The sequence below is a fragment of the Choloepus didactylus genome, chromosome 8 (genome assembly GCF_015220235.1).
Source record: "Choloepus didactylus isolate mChoDid1 chromosome 8, mChoDid1.pri, whole genome shotgun sequence".
In the NCBI taxonomy this organism is placed as follows: domain Eukaryota; kingdom Metazoa; phylum Chordata; class Mammalia; order Pilosa; family Megalonychidae; genus Choloepus; species Choloepus didactylus.
Window position 1 is genome coordinate 107,234,938 of NC_051314.1, and position 20,083 is coordinate 107,255,020.

Genomic DNA, 20,083 nt, shown 5'->3' on the forward strand with positions numbered 1-20,083 from the left:
CTTATGTTTTGGTGAGGCAGTAAAAATAGTGAATGTTCATGGGTCCCAGTGGGACACAAGGAGATTGTATCACAAAAGAAATTATAGCAGATAAAATCCACTTGTTTTCTTGCCAAGACTTAGAATTAGAAGAGAATCACTATTTAAATGGCCCACCCATTTATTATACATCTCTTCATCTTCACATGCTGAAGGAGAGCTCTGCGTGCCTCTTGGCTCATGAAGTTTCTTGAGGAAAGAGTCTGAGTGATCCTGGTTTCAGAAGAAACAAAGACTGAATTTTTTAAATACAAGAGTACTTGACTGCTTAAATCACATAGTTTCTAAGGAATCTCAATTTGGTCCTTCACACACACACATAAAATATCTTTACTGAATGAGTGGTCTTGTCCTGGGGAGAGAGATGATCTATCTGTACTAAGAAAGTGATTCCTATTTCTGACTTCACTCCTCACCTTACATGTTCAACTGTCTGTGGTGAAATAGCTCAACAGAGAGCATCTAACTGATACACTATTGGAGATAAGCATCCTTGAATAGGGTAATGTGCCCAGAGCTGGGAGTGAGAAGACCTGCATGTGAGTCTGGTATCAGCTGTGTGACCTGGAAGTTCTCTTAACCAAGTCTTAGTTTCCTTTTTTGTAAGTTGGAGATAGTAGTTATAATAATAACAACAACATCAACCGTACTCACCTGGTGCATTTCCATTAAGAGGATGGAAAGGTTTATGTTTGAAGATACTATGTAATCTGTAAAGTACCCCACTGATGTTCATTATTGTTATTGTTCCTTGTATTTGATAACTGTGCTCAGGCCATTCTTATTTCTCAAGCCAGTTTTCAACAATTTTCAGGATGGGTTCTGAATTTTTTGAAGGAGACAATGACTGGCATTTTATTATTCCCCTTCTGCTTTCTATGCACATGTAGTCCAAAAGTGCAAAATGCAAAACCCTTGGCAGGCATCCAGTCATTGTTTCAAGAGCTGGAGCTGGGTTTCTCTTTTGCATCCTAAAGTACTGATTAAACTCAGATTTTCGACAGATACACTGCAATACTGCCTTAAATTGTATAAGTTAAAATATACAAAATTGGTTAAATATTTGGGTACTTTGGTTATTGCTTGATCTTCAGAATTTCATTAAATATTAAAAAAAATTCTGTGTGACCCTGGGCAAATCACTTAATCTTTCTAAAGTCTTGGATTCTACATTTAAAAAGCAAGTGAGGTTAAATTATATGTCTTCTAAGGTCTCCTCCAACTTTTAATTTTTATGTTACTGTAGTATCTCCCTAGATGGTTGGGGAAAAAATACAACTTATTATCAAAATAAGGATGCTATATGTAATAGGAATACCATATTTTTTACTGGTATTACTTATTAGAAACTGTTTGGCCAAGGAACTCTTTGTTAATTCATGCGTATCCACCAATATGTTGAGTTCAAGGTACTTTAAGTGAATTTATTTAATAAAGAAAGGGATTTAATTGGGGGGTGGGGTTGGGAGACCCAGCAGGCAGTATTGTCTTTGTTTCAGTCCCTTCATGAGTATAAAAATATCAGAGTTACAACCCTACAAATCAAAAGGTTTATTAACCCTCACAATTCTGGGAAGCAAATAAGTAGAATAACCCTTTGCCTCCATAGTACAGTTTTATATGTGGGTCAGAGCTGTTCAGATGAAGGCTGAGGGTTTTGCCAGGGGAAAGTGCAGATCATTGGAGAGTTCAGTGGAGCAGGATGGTTGTCCCTTCTAGTTATTCTGCCCAGGGTTGTTGCAATCTGATTCTCTCTATGGTTATCCTTGTACAAATAGATCTAGTTTCAGATAGATACATTGGCACATACACATACTCCACATAAACACACGTGCATTTACATATATGTAGATGCGTATAAATTTATGAATGTGTAGATTAGTGTTTAATCATTAAACACATTATCTTTGCCCTCGAGAAACTTATTTCCTCTTAGGATGGAGATAGAAATGTGCAGTGAACTGATACAAGCACTTCGACAATCTAGGTATTCCTAAATAGAGGTACACATAATTAATCCAAATATTTTATGATAGCTAACATTTATTGAGTGTATACCACATACCAGGTCTAAGCTAAGCTGTGTACATGTACTCAGTCTTCCCAGTAACCTTAGGGGCTGGTTCAAAGCTGTTATGTACCCCAGAAATGGCCTTGTTCTTTTAATCCATTCCTACAGGTGCAGACCTGTTGTGGGTGGACCTTTTAATTAGGTTGTTTCAATTGAGATGTGACCCACCCAATTCAAGGTAGGTCTTAATCCTTACTGGAGTGTTTTATGAGGAAAAGAGAGAGAAACCCCCAGAGAACTTAAAGAGAAAAATCCTGGAGAAGCTAAGAGAGAACTCACAGACACTCAGAGAGAAAGCTACTGGAACCAGAAGCTGAAAGGAATGGAACTGGGAGTGAAGGACCAGCAGATGCCGGCCATGTGCCTTCCCATGTGACAGAGATGTCCCAGATGCTGGTGGCCCTTCTTCAGAGTCCAGTATCATCCGGTTGATGCCCTAATTGGGACATTTTTGCTGCCTAAGAACTATAAATTGTAAGTTAATAAATGCCCATTGTAAAAACCAACCCATTTCTGGTATATTGCATTTCGGCAGTTTTTAGCAAAGTGAAATACCTTATGAGGTAGATATTCTTATTATCCCCATTTTATAGAGGAGGATGCTATGGCATACAGAAATTAAGGCACCTGCTCAATCTCATACAACTAGCAGTGCCGGAAAGGTTGGATTCCACTCAGGCAATCGGTTCCAGAGCCCAGACTCTTGAATCCTCAGCCATGCTGCCTGAAGGATAAATGCAGGTTTACAGATGATCAACTTTTGGTGAGTGATAACTCCCAGCACCCACCCTCCTTGTTCCTCAGGCTCTTCCTGAGAAACTATGCACATGACTAGTGGATTATCATGAGCTCCACCAGCAGCAAGGTCCTACCAGATTCTTCCCATATTGACTAAGGCTACTGTTGTAACTGGGTTTCCTGGACATAGGCTCTGAGATGGAGATTTGCATGCAGGAAGTTTATTGGAGAGAGCTCTTAGGAACACCTGCTAGGGAATGTATTGGTTTCCTGTGGGTGCTGTAACAAATTACCACAAACTGAACTGCTTAAAACAATAGAAATTTATTCTCTCACAAGCATGGAGGCCCAAAGTTCGAAATCAAGGCATAGGCAGGGCCAGACCAGCTTGGAGGCTCCAGAGGAGAATCTCTCCTTGTGTCTTCCAGCTTCTTGGCTGTTGGCATGCCTTGTGGCTGCAGCACTCTAATTTCTGCCTCTGTGTTTACATAGCCTTCTCCTCTTCTAAAGACATTTGTTACTGAATTTAGAGCCCACTTGGATGATCCAAGATGATCTCTTCTGAGATCCTTAACATAATTACATCTCAAAGAACTTTTTCCCTAATAAGGTTACATTTACAATTTTCCAGGGTTTGGATGTGGACATAACTTTTGGGGGGCCACCATTCAACCCACTACAGAGAGTGAGGGAAGCAGGGAAGAGGCTGCATACATTCAGAGAAAACAGAACATGACTCAGAGTGTGATGCAGTTGCGACAGAGACCTCCACAGATCCCATGGGAACTCTGGGGCAAGAATGGCCCTTACGAGGGGTCCTGAACTGAGACAAGGGTGCAGAGCCTTGTACCCCCACTTCAAGTTGTCACTGGATGTGGGCTACTCTAGGTGGCAAAGCAGCTCCCTTTGACTGAAGGCAGCCCCTGGGGAGGGACTCAGCTGTGAGTTGTCAGCAGGTGACCCCTTCCAGGTCCTGGCCAGTGCACCATGCAGCTGCTGTAGGCTCTCAGAGTCATGGTGAAATCTGTCATTGGAGATAGCTTTTTTTTTTTCTTTTTTTTTTTTTTTATTAAATTCAGTTTTATTGAAATACATTCACACGCCATACAATCATCCATGTTATACAATCCACTGTCCACAGTATGATAACATAGTTATGCATTCATCACCACAATCTATCTCTAAACATTTTCCTTACATCAGAAAGAACCAGAACAAGAATAAAAAATAAAAGTGAAAAAAAACACCCAAATCATCCCCCCATCCCACCCCATTTGTCCTTTAATTTTTATCCCCATTCCTCCACTCATCCATACACTAGATAAAGGGGGTGTGATCCACAAGGTCTTCACAATCACACTGTCACCCCTTGTAATCTACATTATTATATAATTGTCTTCAGGAGTCCAGACTGCTGGATTGGAGTTTGGTAGTTTCAGGTATTTACCTCTAGCTATTCCAATACATTAAAGCCTAAGAGGTGTTATCTATATAGTGCATAAGAATGTCCACCAGAGTGACCTCTCGACTCCATCTGGAATCTCTCAGCCACTGAAACTATTTCGTCTCATTTTGCATCCCCCTTTTGGTCAAGAAGATACTCTCAGTCCCACGATGCCGGGTCCACATTCATCCCCGGGAGTCATACTCTGCGTTGCCAGGGAGACCCACACCCCTGGGAATCAGGTCCCACGCAGGGGGGAGGGCAGCGAGTTCACCTGTCGAGATGGCTCAGTTAGAGAGAGAGAGGGCCACATCTGAGCAACAAAGAGGTACTCAGGGGGAGACTCTTAGGCACCATTACATACAACTTTAGACTCTCCTTTGTGGTAATGAGCTTCATAAGGGCAAGTCCCATGCTCGAAGGCTCAGCACATCAATCCGCTAGTCCCAATGTTTGTGACAACATACGCTAGGGGATCAGCATCTCAAAGTTTAGAGACAGGCCTTACAGTTCAGGGATAGAGTTAACTGCTGTAAGAGCTTACAATCTAGGGACTATTATAATTATTGTGTCCACGTTAGGCTATGTTCTAAGATTCAATTCTGAGTTTACACATTGTAGTTAGTCCATATTGGTGAGGCATCATCCCTCTCACCATGTTTTCCCCAACACTTTTACTCCTATATATATATTTTCCTACAATTTTAAAGAGTTACATTCACATGCCATACATTTATCCACAGTATACAATCAGTTGTTCATGGTATCATCATAAAGTTGTACATTTATCACCACAATCAGCATTTGAACATACTGATTACTACAAGAAAAATTGTTGTTTTTTTTTTTTAGCAATAAGAAAAAATGATAAAAAGAAAAATAACATGTCATACAATACAATATACTACTAAGGACAGCAAATAAGACCACTACCAAGAATCCCATATTACTCCCCTATATCCTCTTCTCATATACATTTAGCATTGGCATATTGCCTTTGTTACATTTAATGGAGGTATATTACAATGTTACTGTTGACCATAGACTCCAGTTTGCTTTGATTATGTTTTTTCCTGAATACCATCCCTTTTTCAAATTTGGAGATAGCTTTTTAAGAAAGGGTCTCCTTGCTTTGTTTCTCTGCAATGTAAGCTCTTGAAGGGCAAATAATATTATGGAAAATGACATGTATATGTGGTTAGGGGTGGTAAACCAGAATGAGGTAGAGAACGTTTACCTGCTTTCTCCTCTTCGGATATCCTACTTCTTTCCATTCTGTGATTGACTTACCAAAGTTCTCACAAAAAATTTCCTGGTGGCTCAGACTGGTTGTCTTTTGGGGAGGGTATGACTGATGGGCACTCTCTCCCTCTTCCCCTCCCTTGAATAAAATTTCTTGCTCTTTCTCAGGGAAATTAAAGTAATATGTCTTCTGTGAATGGACGTCAACTGCTGATATAAAAACCATAGCTCCAGTAAGTTCTATATTATTCTGGGAATGGTGAATTTATAAAGGATCAAAATCATGTTTCTGTAGTTTTCCTCTTCTGTACAGCATAGAATTATAGCCCCCATTCTCTCTCTCTCTCTCTCTCTCTCTCTCTCTCTATCTCTCTCTCTCTCTCTCTCTCTCTCTCTCTTTCTCTCTCTCTCTCTCTCTCTCTCTCTCTCTCTCTCTCTCTCTCTCTCTCTCTCTCTCTCTCTCTCTCTCTCTCTCTCTCTCTCCCCTCCCTCTCATTATCTCTTTCTTTTTCAGTGTGTTTGTGTGTGTTTTGGGAGAAGCAAGATTTGTTATATTTTTAACCATATTTACCATATATTGAAAGTCTCCTATATGCTAGGTGCTTTATGTATATTATTCCTAAACATCCCCATAGCCCTGCACAGGAGGTAGTTTTCACCCTGTTTTACAGATGAGGAAATAGTTACTTAAAGAGATTGTGACTTGCCATTTATTCACAGTCAGTAAGTGGTGAAGCATGGATTTGAAGCACTCTGTCTAAATATCACATCCATTCTAATTTACCACATCAACTCTTTGTGAAAATATTTGAAAATGGAATTTGATTGTCCTTGAATTTCCTTTGGGGTGTTCTGGGCCCGATTTTGCTCTGAAAGGGAACTCAAGAGGCTGAGATATGAATAAACAGTGCTCTATGTATGCCCCTGCCCACACTTCTTCTGCAAACCACTCTGTTATCTTATTTACAATGGCAGGTGCTAATTGCTTACACATCCCTAGTAACATACAAAGTCTTTATTTAACAAGAAAACTTTAATAACAGGTTTTGCTTCACTAGAAACAGTCTCTAATCTTTCCAGTGGAAAGTGGTGAATTTTCCTCTTACAGCTGGTATGGGCTTCAATTATAGTAGAATAGTTAACTTTTCACTTGTAAGATCTGGATAAGAACATGCAGTGTGCAATTGTATAATGTCATAGTCCAAACTCAAATAAGTTTGCCTTTAAATGTTGTTTATAGAAGTTTCCATCATACCTAAGATAGATGCTGGTAACCCTGTCCAAAGACTTAGGGCATTTTCATGGTGGTGTTTAATGGGGGCCATCTGAAGAGTATACCAATGCCAAAATGATTGTTCCTCATGGTGAAAATTTTTTGGCTTTGGTGCCTCCCAGTTAGAGAAGGACCGTAATCTTTGCCACCCCTTCTCAGGTTGGGAAACACAAAGTATGAGCAAGAGGAGCCAGTCCTTATCTTGGAGCAGAAATGGATAAAGATCTGTTCTCTCCCTTCCTCCAAAAGCCTCCCTCAGAGAACTTTCTTCCACAGGTTATATATGTTTGGTCTCTGACATGCCCAGCATATAGCCTGTGTTTTTTTGTTTTGTTTTGTTTTGTTTTGTCTTGTTTTTGTTTTTTTCCAGGTTTTAGAAAATGAAGTCAGGTTTTCAAAATCAAAAGAGACTAAGAGTGCCTGTAGAGGTTAAGGCCTTTACTCAAGGCATTGGATTACTGAAAGATTAGCTGAAAGAATAAATGGCTGCATAAGAAATCTGAGAAACACAGTCTAATATTATTAAAGACTCCATAAAACAGTAATTGAGTCATGGGAAAATAAAGTATTGAAGGAAAGGGTTAGTTAAGTGACTCAGATACATGTTAGGATCAGTACTGGAGACTAAAGGGCAAAAGGGAAATGTGTTAGTTTTCCACTGTAGCCAGTGATTTTTCTTTCTTACATCAGTGGTACATAGATGGTTAAATATTGCATCTGGGTAACCTAAGTGACTGAACAACCAGTGTAGCTTTCTGAACTGTAACTATAGGAAGAAGAATGTATTCTTGTTATGGCACTGTTTGGTAAAAGATTACAACAAAAGCTTTATGACAATGTAGTACAATAACCAATTCATCATAACAGCACAAAACATAGTAAGGTACACTCACCAGGTAAAAGAAGCCCATGGGCTTCTTCCCACCATGTCAAGGGGGACCAGGTAAAGTGTGTCATGAAGAGCAGTTTTTTTCAGTGCAAGAACCATAGGCATTAGCTGACAATTTAGGATGTGAAATATTAATCACTTATGAAGTTTATTCTTGTGACAACCTTATGAAGAAAGGTCAATGTTGTATGATAATAAAACTCCTATGCCACTGACAGTGTTGTATAGAGTTCAGCCAACAATCTCCAAACATGTTATAAATACATTGTGTATGTTTTTGTAAAAATTAATTTTATTTATACACAGGCACACACCTTGTATTTTTGAAAGGGGAAAAAGTCAAAAACAGAGAAGCTGGCTGTCTTGCCTGAAGGCTCTCAACAAAGCAAGTCTAGCCAGTCTGTGGTCCTTTCTACCTCCTGAATTAACATGGTTTTTATTTTCCTCTGAGATCCACCACTCTTGATTTTTCTCCCAGCATAAGAAGGAAAGATTTAATCTTCCCTGCTTCCTTAACCTTTCATTTAAGTTCAGCTCAAGCTTCAGCACCACCTTTCTCAATCCCTATATTCCACATTTTACCTCTGCCATATGTGTATCTGTTAGGAATTGCCAAATTGTTAATAAGTTACTTTATAACAATTTTTAAAAATAGAGGTTTATTTTCTTTCACAAATAAAAAGTCTGGAAGCAGGCAGTACAGAACTGTATAGTAATTATACAGTGTCATCAATGCCTCCAGTTTCCTTCTACATTTCTACTCCACTCTCTGTAGCAAGTAGACGTTCTCAAGATTTCCTAATGGTTGCAAAATGGCTGCTAAAGCTCCAGCTATCATATTTCCACTAAAGGAATGAAGAATACAGAAAGGGGAAAAGGCAAAATGCACACATCTCCCAAATGAGTCAGCTCCCTTTGAAGAGCTTTCTGGGAAGCCTACTCAAGCAGTCACTGCCAAATCTCATTGGTCATCTCTAGTTGCCTATGTGCATCATCACACTAAAAACAAACAAACAAACAGACAAAAGACAAAAAACAAAACAAAACAAAACAAAAAAACCCTATTACTAAGGGAGAAGGGTATTGGATAGATAATTACTAGTCTCTGCCATAAGTAGTAGTCAAAGTTGCCTCCTAATTGGGCTCAGTTTCTTGATACATCTACAAGACTGGGTGTTCTCACAATTTATTGTATCCGTATGGCGAAAAAAAATTCAGTGCTCTAGAATTTCAACAAAGAAATTTGAAAAAAATGTTTTATCAGTCATCCCAGGTTGGATTGATAAGTCAAGGATCTGAGGGAAAGTTGCAAATCAAGTTCTGTATCTAGTAAGTGCAAGGATTACACTGGATCAGCCTCTCCACCCAGCTTCCCTTTAGAAAAGTAACGGGAAGAAAATCTATACATTTTTGCCCATAATACAAGATAAGACAATTATGAAATACCATTGATTTTCTTCCTAGGACCAAAGGACATCTCCTGCCTTCTCTTGTGTTAGTTAAGATTTATTTTAAGAATACAAAAATTCCTTTGGATTGGAGGGTTTAGTGGAGTATTAGTGTTCTGGTTTGCTAATGCTGCTGTTTTGCAAAATACCAGAAATGGATTGGCTTTTATAAAAGGGGTTTATTTGGTTACAAAGTTTAAGTCTGAAGGCCATGAAAATGTCCAAATGAAGACATCAACACAAGTATACCTTCACTGAAGGAAGGCCAATGGCATCCAGAAGACCTCTGTTAGCTGGGAAGGCATGTGGCTGGCTTCCACTGATCCCAGGTTGTGTTCCACTCTCAGCACCTGTGCCTTCTTCAAAGTGTCTCTCTTGGCTGCAGCACCACCTTCTGTCTGTGAACACTTTTATAGGACTCCAGTGATTCAACTAAGACCCACCCTGAATGGGTGGGATAACACCTCTATGTAAACTATCCAATCAAAGGTCTTGCCCAGTTGATTGAGTCACATCTCCATGGAAACAATCAAAAGGTTCTGAAGCTAATCAACACTAATATGTCTGTCCCCACAAGATTGCATTAAAGAATGTGGCATTTTGTGGGACATAATACATCCAAGCCAGCACAATTAGTAATTTATTTTCTCTTATTGCTAAACTCCCACAGTGTTCTCTGGCAAGAATGAATTTAAAGATATGAAGAAACATTCTTATTGTTCCTTATGATTAAAGATGCAACAAAATTTGCAAAATTCCAAAACACAGAATTAGGAATTTTTAGTGTGTGTTTTTGATGTTGAGTGCTGATTAATAAATGACAGAATCTAAAAACTTCAACAGACTTATGATACTATCTCTAACTTCAAATAGTTGAGGAATGCAGTTGGCCAAGGAGAAGTGTGATATCTGCAGTATCAAGGTGCAAGAAATTAGAAGATCATGGGTCTCTAGCAATAAGAGGGTAAGCCATGTCCCTCTTTATTCCTGATAATTTGGTTCAAGTTTCACAATCCTCTTCTTTGGCTTCACCAAAATGAAAATACTGATCTGTGATCAGAGTCTCCCCAAATTGTGATTTGAAACACTTTTGAAGAACCCATCAAATGGTATGTTACAGCAAGGAAAAATGCTTATGTTATAATGATAAACTAAAAAGAAAAAAGGTAGATAATCATATGTAAGCTGTGACTGTAACTGTGTACAATGTGTGGAAGACAGTATGGCAATCAGGAGCATGAATTGTGTTAGGTGGTGGGAATATGAAGGATTTTCTATTTTCCAAAGTGTAACTCCATTGTTTTTACAGCAACAACAAAAATCCATCTGTGCTTAGTGTTGCTAGGAAATATGGTGAAGCAAATTCGATAGAAATGATTCTATACCATGGGGGCTTATAAATCTTTGCCATTCTAATGACCTTCATCTCTGCTCCACTTTGAAAACCAAACCCTGAACCTTGTCACTCTCTTGAATGGCTAAGCCTCTAGAATCTTGAATCCCATCTTCTATCCTCAAATCACAGCTGCCTATTTTTCTAGCTCTTTCATTCCTTTAGCAGGATACTTGCTTTTCAACATCAAGACCCCCAGTTCCTTCATAATCTCACTTTTATTCCAAAATACCTGATTTCTCCTGGCATGACATCCTTCTTTATCTAATCTAGACTCAACTGCTCCCTGACCCCACCCTGAAATCTCTTGACACATTTCCTTCTGACCCAGCTGCCCAACTAACTCCCAACTGTTTATTCGATTCATCTATCCTTCTGGGTCACCTAATGTTGCCCTAGGGATAGAGCCTGTGCAAAGGTGAATTTTCCATGTAGGCTGGCTCAGTGACACTTCATAATCATTAAACTTTTTTTCCCTGGCCAATTCTCACTCCCATTTTCCACAATGGTTACTCCAAACCCTTTCCACTTCTACACACCCTTCAACGTGTACTGTCCTGCTCCCATTTCATGCTTGTTTCCCTTCAAGTTTCTTGAAAGAATTCTCAACACCATGTATCTCCACCCCTTTACTTCCTATTCACCTTTCCCATGCAGGATAATTGGATTCCTCCTCTTTCCACTTCCAAGAGGCCGCTGTGGGAAAGGTCAGCACTGACTGCCATGTTGCCCAACCCTGCAAACACTTTTCAGCTCTTGACTTACCTGATTCATGTGATGCTTTGACACTGGTGACTACTGTGTTATTTTTAAAGCTCTTTCTACATACTGTGCCCCCCTTTCCGCTCTCTGACCCTTTATCCTCCTTTATAAACTCCTCTTCTCTGCTCACCCCTAAGGTTCAGTCCTCTGTCCACTGCTTTTATTTTCCAGACTCACCTTAAGCAATTCCACTTATCCAGATGGTTTTCAACTACCACTTTATAATAAATCTCCAAACTATATCCAGCCCTCACCTCTCATCTGAACTTTAGTTTTCAATATCCCCATTGGACATGCACATTTATATATTCCATAATCTTTTAAAACTCAATAAATGCATACTCGATTTAAACATCTACCCTTTAGCTTTTCCTCACCACAGTCTGAATTTCCTGTGTATGTTAGCAACAACACCAACTACTCAGTCAGCTGCCAGTCATCTTACAGACTTAGCTCTTCCTTGTTCCTCCACATCTAATTAACATGTCTTCAGGCCGACCCTGTACCCTAAATTGTCCACCAAGTACAGGGATCTTTCTAAAGCATGCATTCCACCTTTTTTTCTCTGTATTTTAAACCCTTGAATGGCTTTCAGTCCCCTAGGATGAAGCGAATATTCTTCAGCATGGCAAAGCAGCGCATAGCAGACCACACTTCTCCACTCCCCACACTACTTCCCCATGACCTAGGCCCTGTATCATCTCCATTTTGCCTCCCACCACTCCCCATTTTGCATTTTTATGCTTGAATAACTTGAAATACTTGTATTTCCACCTACTTCTTTGCTTTTTGTATGTGTAGTCTCTAAGTTTAGAATGCTTTTTAACCCTCTCTTGCTTGATAATCCTGACAATCACCCAAAGCGGCTCCTGGTTTCAATCCCTTCAGGATGCTTTCTCCATCTCCAGGCTGGGCTACTTTCTCATAGCCACATGTACATACTTTCTTAGCATTGCTTCTCAGCTCCGATGACTTGTTATTGAAATTGTCTTCCTGTGAGACTATTTCCCTCTTAGAAAAGCCAGAGTCTGATGGTTAGTGGTTCCAGCTCTGGAGTCATTCCGTATGCTGCCAACCTTATTAGTTACGTGATCTTAGGAAAGTTACTAAGCCCTCCAAGCATGAGTTACTCCAACTGTAAAATGGAGATCAAAACAGAACTTATTTCATGAGGTGGTTAGAGGAATAAGTAAGATGTACAGAACCTGCCATATGGTAAAACTCAACAAATGATAAATACTTTATGACATGATGATTATTCTTCTACATTGTGCCTGATCCCTTATATCACCAGAGCTAAGTAGTGCTTTGCATATTATTGAAAGAATTAATGAATTAACTAGAGAATATTCATCCATGGCATCACATTAGGATCATGCAAATGATTCAAACAGAATGAGGGACTCAGTTATATTATTTGTTCTTATAAGTGCTAACATTATATGTTAGAAAGAAGTTGGTATATTTCATGTAGAGGATGTGGGGGGGCACCACCCAGATCCGCCCTTCAGGACCCAAGCACTCACTCTCCCAGCTGCTGGAGAATTATGGCTGACATCTTGCGGTTGAATAGCTCTCTCCTGATATTTGCCCTGGGCTGACAAGGTCTGGTAAGAGCTGCCTCGCCCAAGATGCTGCCCCTGCCTGCATCTAAAGACTGGTTGATGAGGGGTACTAAGGTCTGACTTCCTAGTCCCGACTCAGGATAACTTTGCAGGGCTATCTGAGCTCCAGAGCTCCCTGTAGGACTGGAGGAGGTTCTGTGGGGACTCCATGGCAAGCCCAGTTTCTCCTTCTGCCCAGTCCAGCTTCCTTCGTCTGTGCAGGTGTTGACCCAAGAGCACTGCCTGTAATTTCCTGGATGCATACTTCTGTCTTTAGATCTGAACCCAGTATACAACATTTTGGGAAGGCTGAAAGGAAAGTCTGGTGAAATTGCATTTTAGACGCAATGTACATAAGATGTGTATAAAAAGACTAGTAGCAAGCCTGGTACCAAAATGGAAGATAGGATGATTATTTTTATTTTGAGGAATTGGCGGATTTGTAAAGGGGTGCCAAGACAGAACTAAGTGGCTGCTCAGAGCAGCTTTAATCCCTGGCTGACCCTGCACCTTGAATATTGTAAATGTGGGGTTCTTTAGGCTCTGTGCCCACTTACATGTATTTTGTATCACTTATGACCTACTGTGAAATGCAAGCATGGAAAGTGAAGGCAGTCCCTGAGGCTCTTGCCTATAGCAAACTCCTGGGGAAATCAGTAACCTCTGTACTGTGATCATATATCACTGTTCTGTGAAGCAGGCTGTGATTGAGTCAAGTAGCAGGCTGCATTTTTACTAATTAAAAATAGGGGCAGTAATATTATAAATGGCATATTACTGATCCATATTACATTGGAATTTCAGTTTAACATGATTTGTTCTAGATTAAAATTCACTAAGGAACTAAAGTGGAGAGGAGGTTTTACTTATTAAACTGGCCACAGGATCTAGCTCATCATAAATTGATCCTTAGGATGGAAAGTCAGGAGAGGTTTTTTTTAAACTAAAGGGTGTATCATAGTTTTTATTTATTAATTACAAAAGAAATATATTTGATAGATGCACATAAAATATTAAGCAAAGCAGAATTATATAAAGTAAAAAGTGAAAGTCCTCTATGACCAGCCTACTCCCCACAATGTCATTCCTCAGAAATAATCACCATTAAGTGATTGGTATATTTCTGGGAGAATATATTTATATTTATATTTACATTTATATTTGTATTTATATTTATAATAAAACTGTGAAAAATAATATATAAATATGGATAGTGAGTCTAACTTTTAAATTTCTTAAGCAAATATAGATGGACAGGACATTTCTATTCTCTTATCCATGCTCTACTCAGTTAAATCTCCTATACATGTGGCAGTGCATACCTCAATTATTGCTAGAATATTGGCAGTCTGCTCTTATCTTCTTTCCCAAAACAACTTCCTTTGAAAACACCAGTGGGATCATGGGCTATCTGGCTAGTTTAGTTTTTTTGGAAGTTCAGTTTCTTTTGAAAGTGGTGATATCTCATCATTTTTTAACCTAGTTGGAAGAACCTCTTATTTTTCCCTCTTTTTACATCTGAGTCCCCCGATTCATGCTACACCTGGCTTTTCTGCTTTTATTAGCTCATATTACTTTAAATTTAGTCACAACAGAGTACAACAGAGAATTATGAAGTTCCTACTTCTTAAATCATTGCTAGGATTTCTCTTTCAATCTGTTTGTATCTGTCACAACTTGTAGCTCTCTTCCATCACATAATGTGCAGCTTTTCCTGTATATATTACAGTAAAAGACCTTGGTCATTACTGCAGAAGTCATTAAGAATAGATTGAAGCAAGGACTACAGATTTCAAGGCTTGTACAACTGTGAAATAGAACTACCATTGAAAATTGTGATACTTATATCCTTAGAGAATTCTAGAACATAGTAAATTTGAACCCAAAGATTAGAAGTCATCTAATCTCATTTTACTGAAGATGAATTTTTAGCAGAGCAGGATAATCTCAGATAACAGACATAAAATATGTCAAACTATGAATGGCCCAGATTAAAATGCTTTTAGACACAAGAATCTGGACAAATAAATTTGGATGAATAGATTCAATGATTTCATGACAAGATCTGGACTGAGTGCCTTGAATTAAAAAAGCAAAACTTACTGCTGCTGTTTTAACATTTCCAGCAAAATGGACAGAAACTAGCCAATATAAAATCATGCCAACTATATGAAGGATTTTTTTTTAAAAGTTAACCATAGCTGGAATTTTTGTATTATTCAGGTTTAAACAAGAACATATGGTCCTTAATTATAGAAGCCACTGTTTTTCTTATATAAAAAAAAACAAAGGACTAATTTATGTTCTTGTTTTCTTTATCATAAAAGCTAGGTAGAAATAAACTCCAAGTTATTGTATCTGCAGCACTGACTATAAATAGGAAATTTTTCCTGGTTTCTTATGGCTCATATACAAGTCTTTAAATCCTTACTTAATGGAATTAACCTTGTCATTAAAACCCCTCTTTTCAAGTGAATGGATTCTCTTTTCAATGAAGTGCATTCTAATAAATGGTGAAGTGCATGAGCTTTTTATCTGCACTAGAGAAAAATAAAATTGTGAAAAACATCAACTCCATATTGAAAACTTAATATATAATATGGTTGGACTTTTGAAGAAGGAAAATAAAAAGCTGCTATGAGTCAGAGAATTAGTGATGAAATCGTGTCTCTGTGATGGTAGAAGTGATAAACGACCATGAAAACAATCTTTGTATCCTGCATTTTACAGGCCCAGAACTATTATCTTAAAATGATCATTCTTTTCAGAGCAAATGAGGTGGTGGTTGAGGTGGGTGGGAGTCTGCCAAATGAAGACAGACACACATTTTTCAATTGCAGCCACACTTTTGTAACCAGATACCCCCTGAATTTTTTTTCTTGGTCTGTTACAATAAACATACTTGAATCAGTCAAGCAAAAACTTTCATACAATAAATAATTGTTTTGAATGTAGTGCCTATTATAACTTGCTGTTATTTACATATACTTACTGTGGTTGACCATGCCTGGTTAAACACCAGTGTGCAAGGAAACCTCTCCCAGTGGGAGATAATTCCCCGTAACTATGAGCACAACCAGTGCCTGGGACAACCTGCAACAAATCTGGCTGTGGCAGTCAGGGAGCCAAGCCTGAAAGATTGGTGATTTTACACTGATATTCTTCCAAAACCTGCTGGCACCTGTGAGGTTCAAATCTCAGAACTTCTAGAAAGAAAGTGAGTAATAAATTCTTCAGGATTAACACCAAAGTCTGATGCAAATGAATTCAATCCCCTAAGTATTGAAGGAGAAATTAAAGTTAATTAATTAAATATGCAAGTCTTCTTTTGTTGCAGCTCTCTTTTGCAAATATTGTGATTAACTTACATTGTCAACATTATTGGAAAGCTACTCTCTAGCTTTCTTGAACACGTTTTTCTGCAGTGTCTGTGCTAGAATTTTGATGAGTGTGCTGATTAAGTTTCAAGACCCTAAACTTTTTATTTAATAAAATTTTAATTAAAAAAATAGATGAAGGCATTTTTGTGTGTATGTATGTCACTATCAGTATATTTTGAAATAGACCGAAACTGTTTGAATTTTGCCATAAGCTCATTTAAAGTCTTTTCCTTCTGGCTTAAAAATATATGCTAACCATAGGTTTTCATAAGAAAGCAAAAGAGATTAGGAATTTTTAGACTTTCTATCTGATACCAAAGTGTTCACTAGAGGATAAGAAATATGTTCTCATAGTAAATATTTTCTGTTATTTTTTTTTTATAGCCAAATGTTTCAGTAGGATATTTCAAATTCTGGAACCTCTCCTACTCATATGAAGTCTAAATATATATTTCTTGAGTTATTAATTCTGAACACATTGTTGGGTTATTTTTCTGTAGTTTGACACATTACACTTTTCACTGTTAGAACGCAAAGGATTCAGAAAAGGAAGTTAGTTTTGGTGAACTGTTGTCCTGGTGTAATATAGATTTATACTTTGTCTGGGGTTCTGCTCTTGAAATGGGGAAGAGGATGTTTCTGTGTTTGTGATGTAGCTTGAGGTGAAGGCAGAACACGTCCTTTTACTACCACCTTATGTTAAATAAATAGTATCTTTGATGATGTATCATTGCTGGTATAGGATTGTTGAACTGTCAAGTTAAGTTTCTTAATCCAGGTTCAGAGAAACTGGAGATTTTATTATCTGGAAAAGTCAGTGGAAAGCTGCAACACAAGATTTTTGGCCAGAGTATGTATAAAGACTATACCCAATAAAATATTCAGTGTGGGAATATTTTAGCCAAGTTTCATTAGACATTACATTCCTTACTTGGAATGCAGGGCACAGTGCTCATTCTACCTACTGCATTGTTGATGGGTTTACTCAAACTTGCAGGGATTATCTAGGAGCCTCAGCATACCAATGCCAGCTTCTAGATAAGAGACTGCATTGCCTGGAATTATTTTATTTTCATAAGTGAAACTATATAGATAAACTCTTAAAAACCTAGTGTGCCAAAAAAATTGTTCCCTCTCCTCCAAGCTTTTTTTTTTTCTTTATTTTTCTTTTAAAACATATGTTTTTCCTAAAGCAATCAGGAGGTCTGTTAAACAGTATTCCCCATTTATTAACTCCTTAGGTGGTAACAACAATGAATTTTGGACTATTCTAAAGGACTTGGTGGCAGAGCTCTCTGTATGCTTTTCAAAAATGAATTCTCGTTGCCCAACTCACATGTTGAGATGATCCTGAAAAATGTGGTGATGGCATCCCCCCATCTCCTGGAACAGTGTGACACCTTGTCCCACCCAGTTAATAAATGGACTAGGAAATATTTTCTCTAGAGCTGATAGGGCAGTGCCCAGACTTGGGTGGGTGGGGGTCCCCAGGGAGTCAGAGTAGTAAGGCCATGTTGAATCTCTCCATACAGTTCATATATTCTCAGGCATTATTACATATATTCCTCAAGTGTTTGTTGTTAAAGAATTGGATTATTTTCCTTGTTAATTACTGCTGTCATGAGTCATTTGATTAACTCAATATGGTTTAGAGAATAAAACTAGATTTGGAAAAATAACCCTCTATAAATGTTTTATTAAATACATACCTCCTTTGGAAGTTCTTGAGTCTTAATGAATCATATTCTAAAAGAGAAAATAACATTTAAAAAAAGGAAACAGGAAAGCGATTTTCCAAGTTTAAAGAACGCAAGAGAAAATATTTTTTTTTTCTCTTCTCCAAAGTGAGAATTAAAGGCATTAGGGCTAAAAGTTTCCTTTAGTTCAACAAACTTAGGTGGTGGCATCAAATGAGATGGTCAGGGGCACCAAGATGAAGATACTGTCTTTTCATTCGAATAACTCAAGGTCTGATGGGTGAGATGGGCACACAAATGAACCGTTCAATAGCACTGCAAAGACAATGATTCAGTTGTTTTTGGGTTGCTCTGGGAAGCCAGAAGAAGGGTATTGAGTCAATCTAAGGATGCATGGATGTTTTCAGAATGGGGTAATGTCTGAGCTGTGTTTAAAGTTTGAAAAGGAGTTCTCAGGCCAAAGTAGTCTGGGGTGGGGACTGGGAAAAGGAGGATGTGGTTGGGTAGATAGAAGGCAATTTATGCAGAAGGAACAGCATGAACTAAGGAGGAAAGAAACAGAATAGGATGTTCTGATAATGGAGCTACTAACAGCTATGAACTGTGAGTAAACGTGAGGGAATGGCAAATGATAGAGCTAGAGGGACAGGTACTCTCAGGTCACTGAGGGCCTTGTATGCCAGATTAAGGAACCTGGATTTCAGTCTATAGGTGATGGAGAGAAATAGGATGGAGTGAATGTCAAGAAGTGAAAAGTCAGAGATTTTACCCTGTTTGTAAGCTAAAAGGTTGGCCTGCTATAGTTTCATGTATGCTTGCATAAGACGTGAGACTCCTGGTCATAGATAAAGAACTCTGTTACTTGTGGCACAACAGGCAGCATGAGCTTCAAGTTCATGTAGATTCCCTCACTCTTTAAGTCCCATGGGGGCAACAGGAAGGTGGGTCCAGGTGGATGCTGTGTACACAGTGGGTTTGCATCACAGCCAAGGAAACCAGAGCTTAGAATTCTCCAATATTGCGTAAGGGACCTGTAAGCAAACCTGCCCAACCTTTGCTCTGGAGGGAGATATTATCTACATTAATCTTGACAGCAAAACAAACAAACAAACAAAAAACTAAATCTCTCTGTTCCAGACAGAGACACCATCTCTTCCAAGGCTGTGTATATGCAAACATTCTTGAAAAGGCTGTCGGGAACAAAAATTATCAGTACCTCTGCTCAAAAGATGTGCAAAAGTGTTCAAGACATATGAAGACTTGTCTGCTGACAGTAAAACCAATGAGATTTGTGTTTTAGTTTTAACACTCTGGTGGCAAGTGAAGATACATTTTTGACAGAGATGGGATGGGGTTAGGGAGTTTTTGAAATAATTCAGGTAAAAGATAAGAGCCAAAATTTGAGAGATGGTAGGGATAAAATTGAGAAATATATAGGAGGGCAAAATTGGCAGCTTTATCCATCTGAGAGAGAAGGAATAGTCTGGAACAGGGGAGAGCCAACTCTTTGTGTAAAGGGCCAAAGAGCAACTATTGTGGGCTTTATGTAACTGTTGTAGGCTTTGTGGGCCATATGGCCTCTGTTGCACTCAACTCTGCCATTGTAATGTGAAAGCAGGCATGAAAATATGTATGTGATTGGGTGATGCTGCATTCCAGTAAAGCTTCTTTTACAAAAACAGATCCATGGACTGACTCTTGGTCTAGTGCAAACTTCAAGGTTTTGTCTTGTCTGACTAGACAGATGGTGTTCCGGCTTGCTAGTGCTTCACTGAAGGAAGGCTGATGACGTCTGGAAACCTGTTAGCTGGAAGGCTCCTCTATCAGCCCCTGTGAGTTCTTGGTCCTCTATCCCAGGAGGTTTCTCTCTAAGTGCCTGGGGCCCTTTCTTAGTGTATCCTGGGGCAAACTCTGGGCTTCATCTCTCTTGGCTTCTCTGGAGCAAACTCTGGGCTAGCAAAAGTCTGTTTTCAATTGCCATCTCTAAAATGTCTCTCTCAGCTGCTCAGAGGCCCTTTTATTTGCAAGCATTTTTCAAGGACTCCAGTGATTAAATCAAGACCCACCCTGAATGGGCAGGGTCCATATCTCCATGGAAATAAT

General features: G+C 38.7%; 1 protein-coding gene across 9 annotated transcripts in view; it reads left to right on the forward strand.

Moving 5' to 3' along the window:
- LMNTD1 (lamin tail domain containing 1) overlaps positions 1-20,083 on the forward strand; it is a 445,763-nt gene that overhangs the window by 45,007 nt on the left and 380,673 nt on the right. Inside the window, exon 1 of one of the 9 annotated variants that reach the window (XM_037845311.1) lies at positions 10,087-10,108. The exons of the other annotated variants lie outside the window; for them this stretch is intronic. The gene's annotated coding sequence lies outside the window, so the exon portion shown is untranslated. Of the gene's footprint in view, positions 1-10,086; positions 10,109-20,083 lie in introns of those variants that run through there. 9 annotated transcript variants of the gene reach the window in all.